This window comes from Culex pipiens, chromosome 2 (assembly GCF_016801865.2).
Source record: "Culex pipiens pallens isolate TS chromosome 2, TS_CPP_V2, whole genome shotgun sequence".
NCBI lineage: Eukaryota > Metazoa > Arthropoda > Insecta > Diptera > Culicidae > Culex > Culex pipiens.
This window is the reverse complement of record NC_068938.1, coordinates 192,567,873-192,584,845: the sequence shown is the minus strand read 5'-3', so window position 1 is coordinate 192,584,845 and position 16,973 is coordinate 192,567,873. Positions and strand designations below refer to the sequence as shown.

The following is a 16,973-nucleotide window of genomic DNA, read 5'->3' as shown; positions in this document are numbered from 1 at the left end:
TTCAACCCCGGAAGTGACAAAATTTATGACATTTTATAAGGTAAACCACAAGATAAAATCGCACCCCGGGTCTGAGCAAGCGGCGGCCGAAGCGGGCACTTTCGTCGTCGTCCTTCTTGTCGCCAAACAGTTGGGGCCCTGTCTGGGGCTTCGAAATTGCCTGTGACACTTACCCTCCCCCAAGACCCGTGTGCGTACACGAAACACCCCGCGGGTCCCCGCTGTGCTTAGCCAATTGCACTTCCGACGATGATTTTGGTTGGAATCGCTGACACTAGACTTGGGAGCCCGATTGAAATTGGATTGGTTATTGGGAACATGTCCTGTTAAACGAATAACATAAATTGTTATTTTTAAGTTTTTTTTATGTTATTTTTTGAATAAGTAAAATCAAAACACATTTTGTGCAACAATATAAATAACAATAAATGTTTTTTTCTACATAACAAATTGTGTTCTTATAGTAAATTCCAGGTTTTTTTATTAGCAAACTCTTAAAAAGTATCTTGCAAACAACTTAACAAGCAAACCTTGTAAATGTAAAAAAAGTAGCTAACAAACTGTGTTCGCTTTGAACTTTCCTAGTTTATTCGGCCTCAGTCAGCCACTCTATGAAAATTGATTCGGTTTTACGTGGATTAGGATCCTGTCTATATGATCTACCACCTGGAACGGGTCCAAATTTTCGGGACGAGGATTTCCATGGATCACGAGGGAAGAGGACCAAAAACGAGGATTACGATGATGGTGATGATGAGTGCCGTTGCCCCACGTGCCTGCGTTACAGGTTCCACACAGAGCATCAGCTGTGAGCCTGCTCGAGGTGTTGCTGGCTTTGTTTTGCCAACATGTGGAAGGTCCTGTGGAGGCCGGGAAAGGACCACGTGAGTGGGGCTATCGCCACCAGGAGTGTCGTGCTTATAAATTTTATATGATTTGTGGCCGGCCACGCGTTGATGGTTTTTTGGGTGGCCAACCCGGCTCAGGACGACCGCCCCTTCCCCTTTGTGGAACCTATGCTGATGTCGCGTGTTTGGTGGATTTATTTTTTATCCTGTGTGTGGTGTGTTAGGATGAGCCCATCAGGGCTGACGTGCGAAACGGGCTATCTCTCGCTCCCGGGAAAGCCCGAGATTGTGGCCATGAGAAATGTGGCTCGTTACATTTGAGACAGACACGAACATTACTCAAATGGCGCACGCGGTTTTCCTGTTTTGCGAGTGGATTTATGTGACTCTTGGGCTGCCAAGTTCGTGGAGAGAATTACATTCTCAGGATTTATGAGGAGTAATTATTGTATCACCAAGTTGTAAAAATATATTTTGTTAATGTTGTTTCTCAATTGTTAATTTTTTTTCAAACAAAATTTCTAAAACATTTTCTCAAAATTAATAAATAATATGTAAAAACCACGAAAACCGCCAAAAGCCGACATGCTGTTGAAAATTAAAACAAACATCACAGAAAGTGAAAAAAGCTCACCGTCTGCTGTTTGAGGTTTTAGAAGTTGAAAGATGATTGGCAATAACAAAAAACTTTTCAGCCATCTCTTGGGCCGAAGCCAATGGCAGCGTCTGAACAAACTTGTGTGGGGTTCTTTATTGGATTCCTTGGTTGACGTCAAAAGAACCTCACATGTTGGCGGTTGTTACCCTTTAAATACACTCTTGAAAAAGCTTTTTGCAAAAAGCAAAAAGCAAAAAGCAAAAAGCAAAAAGCAAAAAGCAAAAAGCAAAAAGCAAAAAGCAAAAAGCAAAAAGCAAAAAGCAAAAAGCAAAAAGCAAAAAGCAAAAAGCAAAAAGCAAAAAGCAAAAAGCAAAAAGCAAAAAGCAAAAAGCAAAAAGCAAAAAGCAAAAAGCAAAAAGCAAAAAGCAAAAAGCAAAAAGCAAAAAGCAAAAAGCAAAAAGCAAAAAGCAAAAAGCAAAAAGCAAAAAGCAAAAAGCAAAAAGCAAAAAGCAAAAAGCAAAAAGCAAAAAGCAAAAAGCAAAAAGCAAAAAGCAAAAAGCAAAAAGCAAAAAGCAAAAAGCAAAAAGCAAAAAGCAAAAAGCAAAAAGCAAAAAGCAAAAAGCAAAAAGCAAAAAGCAAAAAGCAAAAAGCAAAAAGCAAAAAGCAAAAAGCAAAAAGCAAAAAGCAAAAAGCAAAAAGCAAAAAGCAAAAAGCAAAAAAGCAAAAACAGCAAAAACAGCAAAAACAGCAAAAACAGCAAAAACAGCAAAAACAGCAAAAACAGCAAAAACAGCAAAAACAGCAAAAACAGCAAAAACAGCAAAAACAGCAAAAACAGCAAAAACAGCAAAAACAGCAAAAACAGCAAAAACAGCAAAAACAGCAAAAACAGCAAAAACAGCAAAAACAGCAAAAACAGCAAAAACAGCAAAAACAGCAAAAACAGCAAAAACAGCAAAAACAGCAAAAACAGCAAAAACAGCAAAAACAGCAAAAAACAGCAAAAACAGCAAAAACAGCAAAAACAGCAAAAACAGCAAAAACAGCAAAAACAGCAAAAACAGCAAAAACAGCAAAAACAGCAAAAACAGCAAAAACAGCAAAAACAGCAAAAACAGCAAAAACAGCAAAAACAGCAAAAACAGCAAAAACAGCAAAAACAGCAAAAACAGCAAAAACAGCAAAAACAGCAAAAACAGCAAAAACAGCAAAAACAGCAAAAACAGCAAAAACAGCAAAAACAGCAAAAACAGCAAAAACAGCAAAAACAGCAAAAACAGCAAAAACAGCAAAAACAGCAAAAAACAGCAAAAACAGCAAAAACAGCAAAAACAGCAAAAACAGCAAAAACAGCAAAAACAGCAAAAACAGCAAAAACAGCAAAAACAGAAAAAAACAGCAAAAACAGCAAAAACAGCAAAAAAACAGCAAAAATAGCAAAAACAGCAAAAACAGAAAAAACAGCAAAAACAGCAAAAAAAGTAAAAACAGCAAAAAAAGGAAAAATAGCAAAAAAAGCAAAAACAGAAAATGTTTAACAAAACAGCACAAAAAACGACAAAAAAACTTGTTTCTTGTTTCTTGTTTCTTGTTTCTTGTTTCTTGTTTCTTGTTTCTTGTTTCTTGTTTCTTGTTTCTTGTTTCTTGTTTCTTGTTTCTTGTTTCTTGTTTCTTGTTTCTTGTTTCTTGTTTCTTGTTTCTTGTTTCTTGTTTCTTGTTTCTTGTTTCTTGTTTCTTGTTTCTTGTTTCTTGTTTCTTGTTTCTTGTTTCTTGTTTCTTGTTTCTTGTTTCTTGTTTCTTGTTTCTTGTTTCTTGTTTCTTGTTTCTTGTTTCTTGTTTCTTGTTTCTTGTTTCTTGTTTCTTGTTTCTTGTTTCTTGTTTCTTGTTTCTTGTTTCTTGTTTCTTGTTTCTTGTTTCTTGTTTCTTGTTTCTTGTTTCTTGTTTCTTGTTTCTTGTTTCTTGTTTCTTGTTTCTTGTTTCTTGTTTCTTGTTTCTTGTTTCTTGTTTCTTGTTTCTTGTTTCTTGTTTCTTGTTTCTTGTTTCTTGTTTCTTGTTTCTTGTTTCTTGTTTCTTGTTTCTTGTTTCTTGTTTCTTGTTTCTTGTTTCTTGTTTCTTGTTTCTTGTTTCTTGTTTCTTGTTTCTTGTTTCTTGTTTCTTGTTTCTTGTTTCTTGTTTCTTGTTTCTTGTTTCTTGTTTCTTGTTTCTTGTTTCTTGTTTCTTGTTTCTTGTTTCTTGTTTCTTGTTTCTTGTTTCTTGTTTCTTGTTTCTTGTTTCTTGTTTCTTGTTTCTTGTTTCTTGTTTCTTGTTTCTTGTTTCTTGTTTCTTGTTTCTTGTTTCTTGTTTCTTGTTTCTTGTTTCTTGTTTCTTGTTTCTTGTTTCTTGTTTCTTGTTTCTTGTTTCTTGTTTCTTGTTTCTTGTTTCTTGTTTCTTGTTTCTTGTTTCTTGTTTCTTGTTTCTTGTTTCTTGTTTCTTGTTTCTTGTTTCTTGTTTCTTGTTTCTTGTTTCTTGTTTCTTGTTTCTTGTTTCTTGTTTCTTGTTTCTTGTTTCTTGTTTCTTGTTTCTTGTTTCTTGTTTCTTGTTTCTTGTTTCTTGTTTCTTGTTTCTTGTTTCTTGTTTCTTGTTTCTTGTTTCTTGTTTCTTGTTTCTTGTTTCTTGTTTCTGAAAAAAATCCTAAATTTCTAACAGTGCTTCTATAAAAACACTGATAAACACAACAAAACACACACACAACTTAATGTTGCAACACAGACAGCGAGAACAATCAGCAACACAAAGACGTTCTCGTCCAATTTGAGTGATGTGTTGTAAGGCTTGCTCCCCGGTTCGGCGTCCAACTTTTTTTTTTCAAAGTCGAAAAGCCATTCTGTTTCCCCCCTCTCGGCGGGGCTTCTTCAGCAGCCAGTTTCTGGCGGTTTGCTTCTTGTCTCTTAGGGCAGTGATGGAAATTTCTTAAAATATTTTCGAAAGAATAAAATCCAGAATTGATCAAACTCACATCGCTGCATTAGACGCCAAACTTTTGCGTCTGTTTTTTTTTTATACTTTCGTGGTTTCTTTTTTCGACTTTCTTTGGCCCCCTGTCAAGGTGTCGGTTCGCTCGAGTTTTTCTTCTTTTCCACGAAAGTTTGCGGTGAGAAAAGTTATGCTACCGGGTTTTGTTAGCATATGTCAAAATAGAGCCCTAACAACAACAAACACAAACACAGCAAAACAGAAGGAGAAAAAAAAAATGTGTGCAAAATTCTTCAATGGATCTTTAATCCGTCGTGTTTGAAGAAAATCATACAAATTCCCAAAAGCAACAGCTAGCTGGGCTACTTGGAAGCATTCCAAACAAGTTCATCAGCCAAAACCTCAAAACCAGTTAACTGATGCAAACAGCACCGTCAGGAGGTTCTGGAAATATTGTGACAAAGAGAAGCTGATTTTCGGTGCTATTGTGTGGTTGTGGAATTTTTAAAACCAAAAATGGAAAATAGATTTGCTCGCAAAAAGGTGATTAGGCTTATTCCCTTTGCGAGGGTGGTGTGCGACTTCATTATTTTCTCTTTCTTTGCTTCATTTTTGGGTAAGGGATTAGTCCCTCAGATGTCTTAGCTCACGGTTAAATGGATTTGTAAAAAGTTTCTCTCTCTCTCGATTTCTTGACGAGACCTGAACAGATAAAGTTGTGCGTGTGCATGAGTTGTGACAAATGTTTACGCAATGATTGGTTGGTTTATAAGGGTTGGTCGTTGAGGGACAACAAGTTTGAGAAAAACAGAAGCGATTGTATGGTTGTGGAAAACTACAGGACAATAGCCAAGAAGGGTCCCAATGTCTACCGAATGGATTGCCAATTAAAATTGGGACATTGTTTGCTAGTCAAAAGTGTCAAAGAAATCAAAGTTTTGACAGATTTATTTTGGGTGAGATCTGAAAAGCGAACAAATTTAGCCGTAAAATTAATTCTGTTTGGCTAAGGTTTTTTACACAGCTATGTTCTAACAATGTTTTGAATATTGTCTGAGATTTTAGTAAACGTTGACTTTTTATTTTTAACTAAGCCAATGTAGTTTTAAATTCAATCTTTTTTTTTCATTTTAAAAAAAGCAGACACTGATAAACTTTTTGAAAAAAAAAAAAAAAAAAAAAATTTCGTAGATCGAATTTTAGGAATAAAAATAGGACTTTATTAATCATTATATTATTTTTAATTTTCTAAATTACAAATAAGACAAAAATCTTATTTCATTTCATGAAATCAAAGAAATGATTGCAAACTTCAAATTATTTTTTTATGGTCAAAATCAAATATATCTAAAATAATCATTATAATAAATTTCAGGATATTTTATTTCAAATTATTTTGCCAATGAAAATTTTACTTTAGGCATGTTCCCAAAAAAATCAGGGGACAAAAAATATGTTTTCCAAAACTTTACAGTTTTATTTTTATTTTTTTAGAATACAATTAATAACGTTTAATTTTCCATTTTTAATCAAATATATGCATTTTAATCACTTTTTGATCATTTTGCATTGCATTCAAACTGATATGAAATAGATGATTTTTTAATAAATTAACTGTTTTTTTTTCATATTTTTTTGTAATTATTAATTTAGCAAAAACGAAACTATTGGCACTACGCCCCCCGGGGCATGGCCTTCCTCTAACGTGGGATTTCTGCTCCAGCGCCTCTGACGAGACAGGAGAAACCTATTAATTTAGCATGAACACTAATCAAAAAATATTTTGATATTTTTTTTAAATTTGGTTTTACAGTACAAAAAAAAGTTTTTATTTCGCGGTAATTTTTTTTTTGTTTATTTAGATTAATGACTAAATTTATTTGTCGTTAAATGTTAAAACCATGGCGCATTGTTCAAAATGGTATTTTTTGTTCCATTCAAGTTTAACTCACGATATAACGGAAACTGTTGATTCGATTTCCAATGCATAAACTTGAAACTTTTTTAGATTTTTCTACCGTTTTTCAAGAGAAAGTCGAGATTCACATAATCTATATTTAAAAAATTAACTAGCATAATTTGAAACTTCGATGAAAAATAGATACGTTTAGTCATTTTCGTTCATTTTGTTTTCAGTGATTTTTTTCTACTATAGTTTTACATTAATTTTTTTTTTTTTTCAAAATACTTTACTGTAGCCATTAAAGGGATTGGTGTGCGTGTGGTTGAGCGGTTCGGTCGACGGTTGTTTGGTTCGCGATTCTAAATTAGTTTTTTTGTGTGTAAAACGGCGAATGCCGACCTAAAAAGCGCATAATCTGACGTGCCCGATCAGTTAAATTGCCGGATGGATAAAATTTCTTCGAAATTTTCTCGAAAGTGCGTGTAATTTGTGAAAAATAAACCGTCGATCTTCTATTCAAAGATGGCTACCGTCCACCAAAGCTGGACTCTGCCCCGTCTTCGTGGTCGTCTGTTAACATGTATCTGTGTGCCCGGTCAGAAAACGCGTCGTGTAGTGTGCGTGTGTTGAAGGGGAAGAGGAGAGAGAACGATCATCGTGCTGCTGCTCTGATGAGGCAATTCGGAACGAGTAGAAAATTTGGACTACTCTGAGCCAGAAGCCATGCTGTTTTTATGCTGATGCCAAGAGGATTTCCAGAGCAGCAAAGCCAACGATCAACGGCTAACCGCGGTGAGAAAGTTCTAATTAATTTTTTTTGCACCATGATTTTTGTATGCATGTGAGTGTGAGTGAGAGCGAAACAGATATTATAGCGTAACTTATCTAGATAGCTTTTTGCTTTACACAGTGGGCCAAATTTAAAATTTTCCAGGTTTAAATTTCTATTTTATTTGTTGTTTATTTCTAGTTTTTAAACTGGAAACTTGCGTGGTATTGAGCAGAGTTGTCCTTTTATTAAATTATTTTTTTAGATCATGCATTTTAAATAAGAAACTATATTGAAAGCTAATGAGAAATTGTAAGTACTATCTGTATGTGTGTTAGTGTTGCCCTATATGTTTTAAACTTAACGTTAGGCAAAACTCTTCATATGAAAAAAATTACCCTAAATAGCAATTTAAATTAGTTAGTTTTTTGTGTACTCGCCTGAGTGAAAGAATGAGTGAAAGAGTAAGTAAATAACTAATAAATTATTTGGTTACAGCTTTTTTCGGTGGTCTCGCGATCGATTTCAAGCAAATTTAGTCGGATAGTTTAGTTTGACTAGCAACGCGTTTACGTCGCAGTGGTCATGTTCTTCGCGTTCGCTGCCGTGTTTGAAACGTTTTCATTGTGTTTTTTTTTTCTTGCACTTAAAAGATAGAAATAGAAAGAATATGTCATATCGACTTAGGGCGTGTTTTGTTATTAATTTGTGTATTATACTTAGTAATATGCTCTTTCAGTAAGTTCAAGCTTTCCACAGCCGGCTGTCTACGCTTGTACGGTTCAATAAAAATTTAAAAACTAATCGGGGATTGGCGGAAACTGACAGTTGGATCTTACCGGTAGAAAAGCGCGCGTCGTGGCCGTTTTCGTCGTCTTCCCCGTGTATTCGTGTGTTAGCCTCGTTATTGACCTGTTTTGATTTGCTTTTGCTCGGTCGTCGTAAACAATATCAGAGTTTGTTGTGGCGTGATGATAATACGGAATTTATCCAGTAGCGTTGATATAAATAATTCGTTTGCGATAGAGCACAACACAAGACCTTCCTCTAGCATCGTAGCTCGGGAGGCACGGCGACAAGTATTTATTATACAACTTCTCTTTATAGCACGAAGTTTACTGCTCAATCATTTAGTTTTAGCCTAATAAAGTGTTCAAGTTTAAAATCTGTCCCAATAACTTCATATCATTTTGGTTATATCTTTCCACAGCCGGCTGTCTAAGATTTTAACCATTTATTAAACTCAACAGCAAATAAACGGGAATTGTCTCATCAGCAGCATCCGATTGTTTGCCTTGAGAATAATACATCACCCTATAAACAAAACATATTGACTTTTGGGTCACATCATCATCTTCTATGATGAATCCTGATCATTACCCTTACCTACTAACAAAATCCCAAGTAGAAGTAGTTTTTCCGGCACACGTGGGGGTGTGGATATCGTATAGAACCCACCCTTGGTAGCAACCTGTGCATACTAACATTCCCGTCCCATTCCCCCGAGATCTACAAACTGACATGGCGGGCGCCGTTGGTGGCCAACGACTGCTACCTATTCTTTCTAGCTCTAGTTTTGATGATCTTGATGTTTTATCTTTTCAACGCATTCATACATGCTGTTGATAAGAGAAACGTCACTAGATCGTTGAAGCGTACGATCAGTCGAGTTGATAGGGTATTGCGGTCCTGTTCAGCAACGGAGAAGGACAACCATGGGTGGTCTCTCATGCTCATGCTCATGCTCAAATACTTTACTGTAGCCATTAAAGGATATACTCAAATTTATTAAATAATTTTTTTTTTGTTAAAGTGAAAAATAAATTAGTAATCTTGGCAATTTATAAATTTGACCAAGTAATTTGAGTAATATATTAGCAAACTGGCAAGTAATAAATATTTTTATATTTTTTTAAAACATATTTTTATGTTAAAATCAGAAAATAGTCTTATTTGAATAAATGTTGGAGTATCTTGTATTAACAGTATTAATTTATTTTATTTATATTTATTTTATTTATTTGAATATATTGATCATACTGTTACTTATCCGGAAATGCATTTAATTAGTTTTTTTTTTCATTTGACTTACACTTTCCAAGGGGCAAAAAAGCCTTTTGTATCATTAGTTCGCCCATACAATTCGCCATAAAATTGTGGAAACTTTCCATACAAAAGTGTTACGTTAATTTTCTAAAACCTGTATCTTGGGAAGGAAATTTCTTATCGATTTGGTATCTTCCGCAAAGAAGTAGGAATTTTAGCTTATCATTTGAAAAGGTTCATGCCAGTCTTTATTTGAAAATATCCAAAACCTTTTTTTTTAGAAATCATCGAAAAAAAAATCGCAGAATTTATGATTTTCTTCGAATAATTCACTTTTTGACATTGAGAATCGGACCATATGTTTTTGAGATATCGATATTCGAAGACTGAATGATACTTGAAAATCATGAATTTTATTGTTTCCCAAGAACCCACTACAGTGAGAATTGCCCTTATAATCTGGTGACCCAACTCCTCTTCGAATGTTGTACAGCAGATTATTACTTTGTAGAACATTGTTACACTATATAAAAAAAACCCTGCAAAAAACAAAAAATGCAAAATTTTAAAATCAAAAATTTTGTTTTCAATGAAAAAAAAAATGACCTTTCTGGGTTATTTCAGATTCGAAAAGAACATTAAATTTACCTTAAAATGATATGTGGGTTTTAAAACTATTTGGTGTTTTTTTTTTTGATAAAAATTATCTTTTTTGTAATTTTGAGTACACCATTAAATCGGGTATTAAATTTTACAAATTGGTCCCTTTGAAACATAAATTCCATATTATCACCATTTCAGGCTGCAATTTTTTGAAAAACAATTCTTTTTTCACATGGTCAAAAATGGAAGGGGTCGTTCCATCTCACTGTCACGAGATATCAAAAAATGACCTCGGATTCGTGATCAGGAATCAAAATTACCCTTTAGGACAAAGTTTCACGTAAATCAATGAAGGATCTGAGCAACTGCAGTGTGAGTTGGTGGAGAATGACCCATATGATAAGGGGGTCTTAAAAAAATCATAGAAAAACTGATAAAAAAGAATCATATAAAAATGTTTTGAACAAAATACGCTATACAAAGACCGTAAAGTTTTCGCAACATTAAAATTGCTCTCTGAACATTACAAAACATGTTCGTAAAAAAATACAAAACTGGGTTATTTAAAACAGTGTGATTTATTTTTTTAAGGTTTTGTTCAACTTCTTCAGGTTTTTTTTATTTTGTTTAATGTTTATTACTTTGTTATTAAAATTGGATTAAGCAGAAAATAGCAGCATTCTTCACATCATGAATTAAAACCATGAACCTTGAATCTTCAAATTTGTATTCCCGACCAGCCTCCACCGGAAGTCAACTTGCGTGTATTGCGCGTAAATTCATGTCGCGTTGTTAACACTCTTTCCATGCAAAAGCCATGTGTTTGCACAAAATTATGATTTATAGGCCCGTAGGCGGTGAATCCTATCTCCTAACCTATCACCCCCATCCCGTTCACGGAAAAACGCTCCCGGCTGCGAATCCTTGAACGTGGTGGTCCTTGCCGGAGCTCAACGCGCGCTGTCATCGTTCATTCTAGGTCGTGTCATCATCCTCGTGGTTGAGCCTGTTACATCGCATGCGGTCTCCGACGTCGTCGTCGTCGGTTGATGGTGCTAAATTATAACGTAGACACAGCAGGTCCTAATTTCACGGCCTCCCGGCAACATCACAGCGACTTTTCGACGAAGTTCCGGTTTGAAGGGGGGTTGGTTTCATGGTGCCAAAATTGGAACATCCGGAAAAACGCCACCATCAAAACAAACGACGACGACAAAGTCAAACTACGCGTGGTTTGGAAAATCAAAAACATCCGGATTTTAAGCCGTTGAGCAAACGCGTTGACGGATGGAGCAAAGTCTTCATCGGTGTTGCTGGCAACACTTGCCAGGCGCATTTCGTCACCTCCGCTAAACGACTCACTCGATCAGCATCAAACGCGTCGTTCCGCAGACCAAATGAGACAACTTCTGCGGTTCCCACATCACCAACAACTACCGTCCCCCGTTCCGTAATCGTCGCGTAGATCCATTCCGGACCATAAAGCATTATCTCAGCTTTCATGGATTCAACGCTGAAGTAGCAGCAGCAGCAGACGATGATTTATTGAACCCAGGGAAACTATTTATCATAAATCAAACTTTTAATTAGATAACAAAACAAAACCGGAGGAGACACACAGCTTTGCGGGACAACTAACCCGGGGAAGGGGATGTTCCCTGCTGATTTTCCAAATATTGTCATCTCTGGACTAGAATTGCGTGCACGGAAAAAAGTGGTTTGATGGATTCATAAATAAAATAATTAAGTTCAACCAACGAGTTTACAACACAAATAGATGTTGTGTTGTTTTTCTCTTTCAATAGCTATTTTTTGTAAACTTTCCCCACTTTTTGTTTTATAGCAATTCCAGCTCAAATCAGAAATTTTTCTGGAACTTTTGTACCCGACCCTCTCCGATTTCAATGAAACTTTGTAGACGGGTTATTCTAGGCCTATATAAACCATTTGTGTGTATATTGAGCCAATTGTACTCGAAAATAACATTACAATTTTTTTTGTATTTTGTAATTTAAAAATTACTGTATCTCGAAGCCGTTGCATAGTATCAAAAAGTGGTCAAAGACAAACTTATAGGAAATTGGACTATCTGAAAAAAAATACACTGAAAGAAAAATACATGCCACTTCTATGAGATTTTTTGATTTTTCTGTTTAAAAGTTAAATTTTAAAGTGATGTCAAAATGTTTTATCGTTCATTTTTTTTGGGGGGAAACAGCCTAAAATGTTACAAAAAGACTTACAAAAAATGCAGGATGGTATGTCTCTCAAAAAAAAATAAATAAAAAAAAATCATTAACTAAACCTTTTTTTTGAAAAGTGGTCTAAACGTCATTTTCTTTAAAGCCGATAGTGGGAATCGAATCCCCAGACAATTTTACATAAGTCTCCATATTGACCACTGTCCTAAGTTCAATCCTTGTGAAGATACAGCGGTTTTTAAAATATTTTTTTTGAAAAAATAGGAAACAAATTGTACGTTTTATTTTGACAAAGATCATTATATGCATTGAATTTGACCAAATAATTTATTTTTTTCTGAATACAAAGTGCAACATTTTTCTGTTGATACCACCTCAAATTTCATGTTTTCGATAATGGCAAATCTCAATTTTATTTGTTTTTTTTTTAATATAAATGTTTTTACTGCCTGAGCTGAACCAGCCTCCGGCTGTTAGCTCATTAATAAAGATAAATAATAATAATGTTTTTACTGATTTTCAATAAAAACATGTTCCACCATTCGAAAATTGTCCAGAATTCTTTGCTTAATGTGTTTTTTTTTTGTTTTCGCTTAACGGTACACATCAACCATAGCTTTTGCACCCAGAATTCTGTTACAGACATTTTAGTATCTTCAAAACTACGGAAACCATCGATATATTTTTTTATTCATCCCCTAAATTACTGTCTTCGTAGTTATTTACAACAAAGTTTGACTATTTTTACAATCAGATTCTTGCAGGATTGGGTCCGTAAGTTTGACAATTTTGGAATAAGGAGACAACAACTTCCTTGGTTGCTGTGCACCCTTAAACCAATTTTATTGGACAATTTCCATTTCTTTTTGCGTTGTAAAAAAATGAGAGGAAAGTAGGTATTTATCAAACGAATTGCAAACAAAAAAGGAATTTTTGAACTTTTTCCCTGCAATGAAATTTTGTCAAATAAATTACAATGAAAAGATGCAAAACATTTCTGAAATTATACGACATGTCCAATATAATTATCCCTTTTGCTAAAAAAGTCAACTTTGAATAAGATCTCATTGATGAATTTTAAATTTTTCAAATTGTTTTCACATCACTTAATTGCGTTTGTCATTCACTAAAATTATTTTTTTTTTCGATGGTTATAAAAATTCATTTTTATTCCTTTTATCCAATGATTTAAGCATGGACAATAAACATATTGGAATCGTTTTTTAGTGAAAATAAATGAAAAAAAAAAAAATTAAATGCTAAATTAACACTTTTTTCGATGTTTGAAATAATTTTAAAACTTTCGAAATATCAGGTTTTCTATACCTTGAAGTTGATTGAATCGAAATTTTTTGGGCCAACTTCATATTTTTTTTAAAATTCACGTATTACGTAAATATTAGAAAATCTGCCCTTTAGATTGAAATTATCTTATTTAATTTTAATTCAAGTCCCCAAAATGAGTTTATTTTTTATTTTTTATATTTTTTCAACTGGTTTTGAGGAACAAAACTCCCCAACTTTTGAGATAAAGAAAAGCATGGACAAAAATTTTACCAGCAAATAATGATTTTTGAAAAAAAAAGTTTTTTTGTAGAAATGGAAATATTATTCAGGCTCTCATTTTCAATTTATACCCATTTGAGGCCTGATTTCATGTAAAAAAAGATTATATTTGATTTGTGTCCATCTTTGTTAATTTCTGGATATTTTTTAATAGCCGTGGGCATATCTTCAGTTTTTGTATCTTGTTTTCCAAAATCGGACATTCGATTTCTGAGGCACAGCCTTGCAAACATTTGCGAAATTTTTCGATCTTTCTGAAAAAATAGACTTAAATTAGCTTATGTTTGAATGGTCTCAAGAAATGAATGTTTAACCTTTTCAAATTAAAAAAAAAATCAAAAAGATAAAAAAATACAAATGTTTCGATTTGACGTTGATAGTTGCCAGGCTATTTTCATTTCAAAAATAATTAATTGGTTAAAAATAATTTTATGTCACTTAGGAAAGCCTAATTTAAAAATTGTTATTCTTAAAAGAGTGTGCCAAAGCAGTTAATTGTCCCCATGAAAATTTCAATACTTATTACAGCTATTGGAAAAAATATTTATAAATGGACTATTTTATAAATCAAATCTGCTTCATTTTTCAACGGAAATTAAGCTTAAAATTGCTTTTACTGAAAAATTATACATTTTGAAAAGCCTATTATTTTGGGAAGGATTTATCTATAAAAAAACATTAAAAAACACTTAAAATACACGGAAAAAAAGTGTGCGAGAAATCGTGAATTTCGATTCATGAATTCGTGAATAATTTTGTGCATGATTTCGTGATACCTTTCATGATTTCATGAATTTTATTCATGAAATCGTGCATAAAAATGCACGAATTTATGAATTTAATTCATGGCAAAAATATTTTTACGAATATTCATGAATTTTCCTTCATGAAATCATGCATATCACTATTCATGATTTCATGACTGATTTTCATGAAGTCATGATTAAATTGCATGAATTCATGAAAAATATTCATGATTTTACGATTATTTATGCATGCGTAAATTTTACGTCGTAAAATTTTATTCGCGAATTTATGAATCATGTTTTTCATGATTTCATGAAAGTTTACATGTTTTCATGAATAAAATGCATGAATTCGTGCATAACATTCATGGGTTTATGAATTTGTATCCATGTTTATGACGAGTGATCTTGATCAATCAAGAACAGTTTCGTTCGAACTGTCAAGTTTGTTTTTCGCTTGCCAGTTCAGCCGCGTGTTTATTTGCCACGAAGTCAATCGCGTTGTGACTTGTCGCGTCCTGTTGTGTTTGCCGGTAAAAGTGACCGTGATTTGCGGACCCGGGATTTGGAGGTGCTGTCCACCGGAACCGGGAAAAGATCTGCGGCCGTTCCGTTGGAAATGGCAACGGAGCCAAGGGCTAGCCGGAAGAGGACCGGGCGGCAGGAGGAGGACCGAGCGGCAAGAGTAGGACCGAGTGGCAAGAGGAGGGCCGAATGGCAGGAGGAGGACCGAGCAGCAAGAGTAGGACCGAGTGGCAGGCGGAGGAACGAGCGCGGGAGGAGGACCAGGCGGCAGAAGGAGGGCCGAGCGGCAGGAGGAGTAACAAGGTAAGAGACAGAACAGTTCCCGGTTTGTTTCGATTGTCGAATCAAGGGGAACATGGTCCATAAGACAGTTCCCGTGTTTTATCTCCGCGTGTGACAGTTTCTTGGTCGTGGACTCGTAGGGATCTCGGTTTTCTGTCAATTGCCGGAGCATTCTACGCGTGTGACAGACAGTGAGGTTTGTTTTGGTTTTGGAAACGAAAAAATCCCGTTTTTTTTATCGGTTCTCGTGGATGCGCTGAGTGACATTTCGGTGCTTTGTTTTGAGCTAGAAATGGGGACATAGGTAAAGTATGTTAATAATTTTAATGATTTTAATATTGTAAGCATATTATTTTAAAGTATTTAACATATTTAAAGTATTTGAAGTTAATAACGTATTTTAATAATTTTCAGCATTTCAATTTTCTTAGGTACTTTAATTTTGTAAAGACTTTTAAGTTTTTTGAAATATTATTATTTTTAGGTATGTTAAGTATGCTAATGAATTTAGGAATTTTTATTTTAACAGGTATGTTAATATTGTGACTTTTAAAAGTATCTAAGTATTTCAAGTATTTTAAATATTTCAAGTGTTTAGAGTTTGTTGAGTGTTGAAATAATTTTAAGCATTTAATTTTTTCCAGGTATTTTAATATTGTAAGTATTAAAAATATTTTAAGTATTTGAAATATTTATTTTTTAAGTATATTCATTTGTTCAGGTATTTTAATATTAAATGTTTTTAAAGTTTTCAAGTATTTCAAGTATTTGAAATAATTGAAGTGTTTAAAGTTTGTTAAGCTTTTAAATAATTTTAAGCAATTAATTTTTTATAGGTATTTTAATATTTCAAGAACTTGAAATATTTTAAGTATTTTTAAGTTTTTAACATATTTAAAGTATTTAAAGAATTTTAATAATTTTAAGTATTTTAAGTATTTTAAGTATCTAAAGTATTTTAAGTATTTTAAGTATTTTAAGTATTTTAAGTTTTTTAAGTATTTTAAGTGTTTTAAGTATTTTAAGTATTTTAAGTATTTTAAGTATTTTAAGTATTTTAAGTATTTTAAGTATTTTAAGTATTTTAAGTATTTTAAGTATTTTAAGTATTTTAAGTATTTTAAGTATTTTAAGTATTTTAAGTATTTTAAGTATTTTAAGTATTTTAAGTATTTTAAGTATTTTATGTATTTTAAGTATTTTAAGTATTTCAAGTATTTTAAGTATTTTAAGTATTTTAAGTATTTTAAGTATTTTAAGTATTTTAAGTATTTTAAGTATTTTAAGTATTTTAAGTATTTTAAGTATTTTAAGTATTTTAAGTATTTTAAGTATTTTAAGTATTTTAAGTATTTTAAGTATTTTAAGTATTTTAAGTATTTTAAGTATTTAAAGTATTTAAAGTATTTCAAGTATTTAAAGTATTTTAAGTATTTTAAGTATTTTAAGTATTTTAAGTATTTTAAGTATTTTAAGTATTTTAAGTATTTAAAGTATTTAAAGTATTTAAAGTATTTAAAGTATTTAAAGTATTTAAAGTATTTGAAGTATTTAAAGTATTTAAAGTATTTAAAGTATTTAATGTATTTTAAGTATTTAAAGTATTTTAAGTATTTTAAGTATTTAAAGTATTTAAAGTATTTAAAGTATTTAAAGTATTTAAAGTATTTAAAGTATTTAAAGTATTTAAAGTATTTAAAGTATTTAAAGTATTTAAAGTATTTAAAGTATTTAAAGTATTTAAAGTATTTAAAGTATTTAAAGTATTTAAAGTATTTAAAGTATTTAAAGTATTTAAAGTATTTAAAGTATTTAAAGTATTTAAAGTATTTAAAGTATTTAAAGTATTTAAAGTATTTAAATTATTTAAAGTATTTAAAGTATTCAAAGTATTTAAAGTATTTAAAGTATTTAAAGTATTTAAAGTATTTAAA

The 16,973-nt window shown here is 32.5% G+C and overlaps 1 long non-coding RNA gene across 1 annotated transcript; it reads left to right on the top strand.

Annotated features, from left to right (window-relative positions):
• Positions 1 to 14,443: 14,443 nt before the first annotated feature.
• Positions 14,444 to 15,178, top strand: LOC128092999 (uncharacterized). The gene is made up of 2 exons (XR_008212160.1): positions 14,444 to 14,984; positions 15,022 to 15,178. It is a non-coding gene; the product is annotated as an uncharacterized LOC128092999 (long non-coding RNA).
• Positions 15,179 to 16,973: the final 1,795 nt, after the last annotated feature.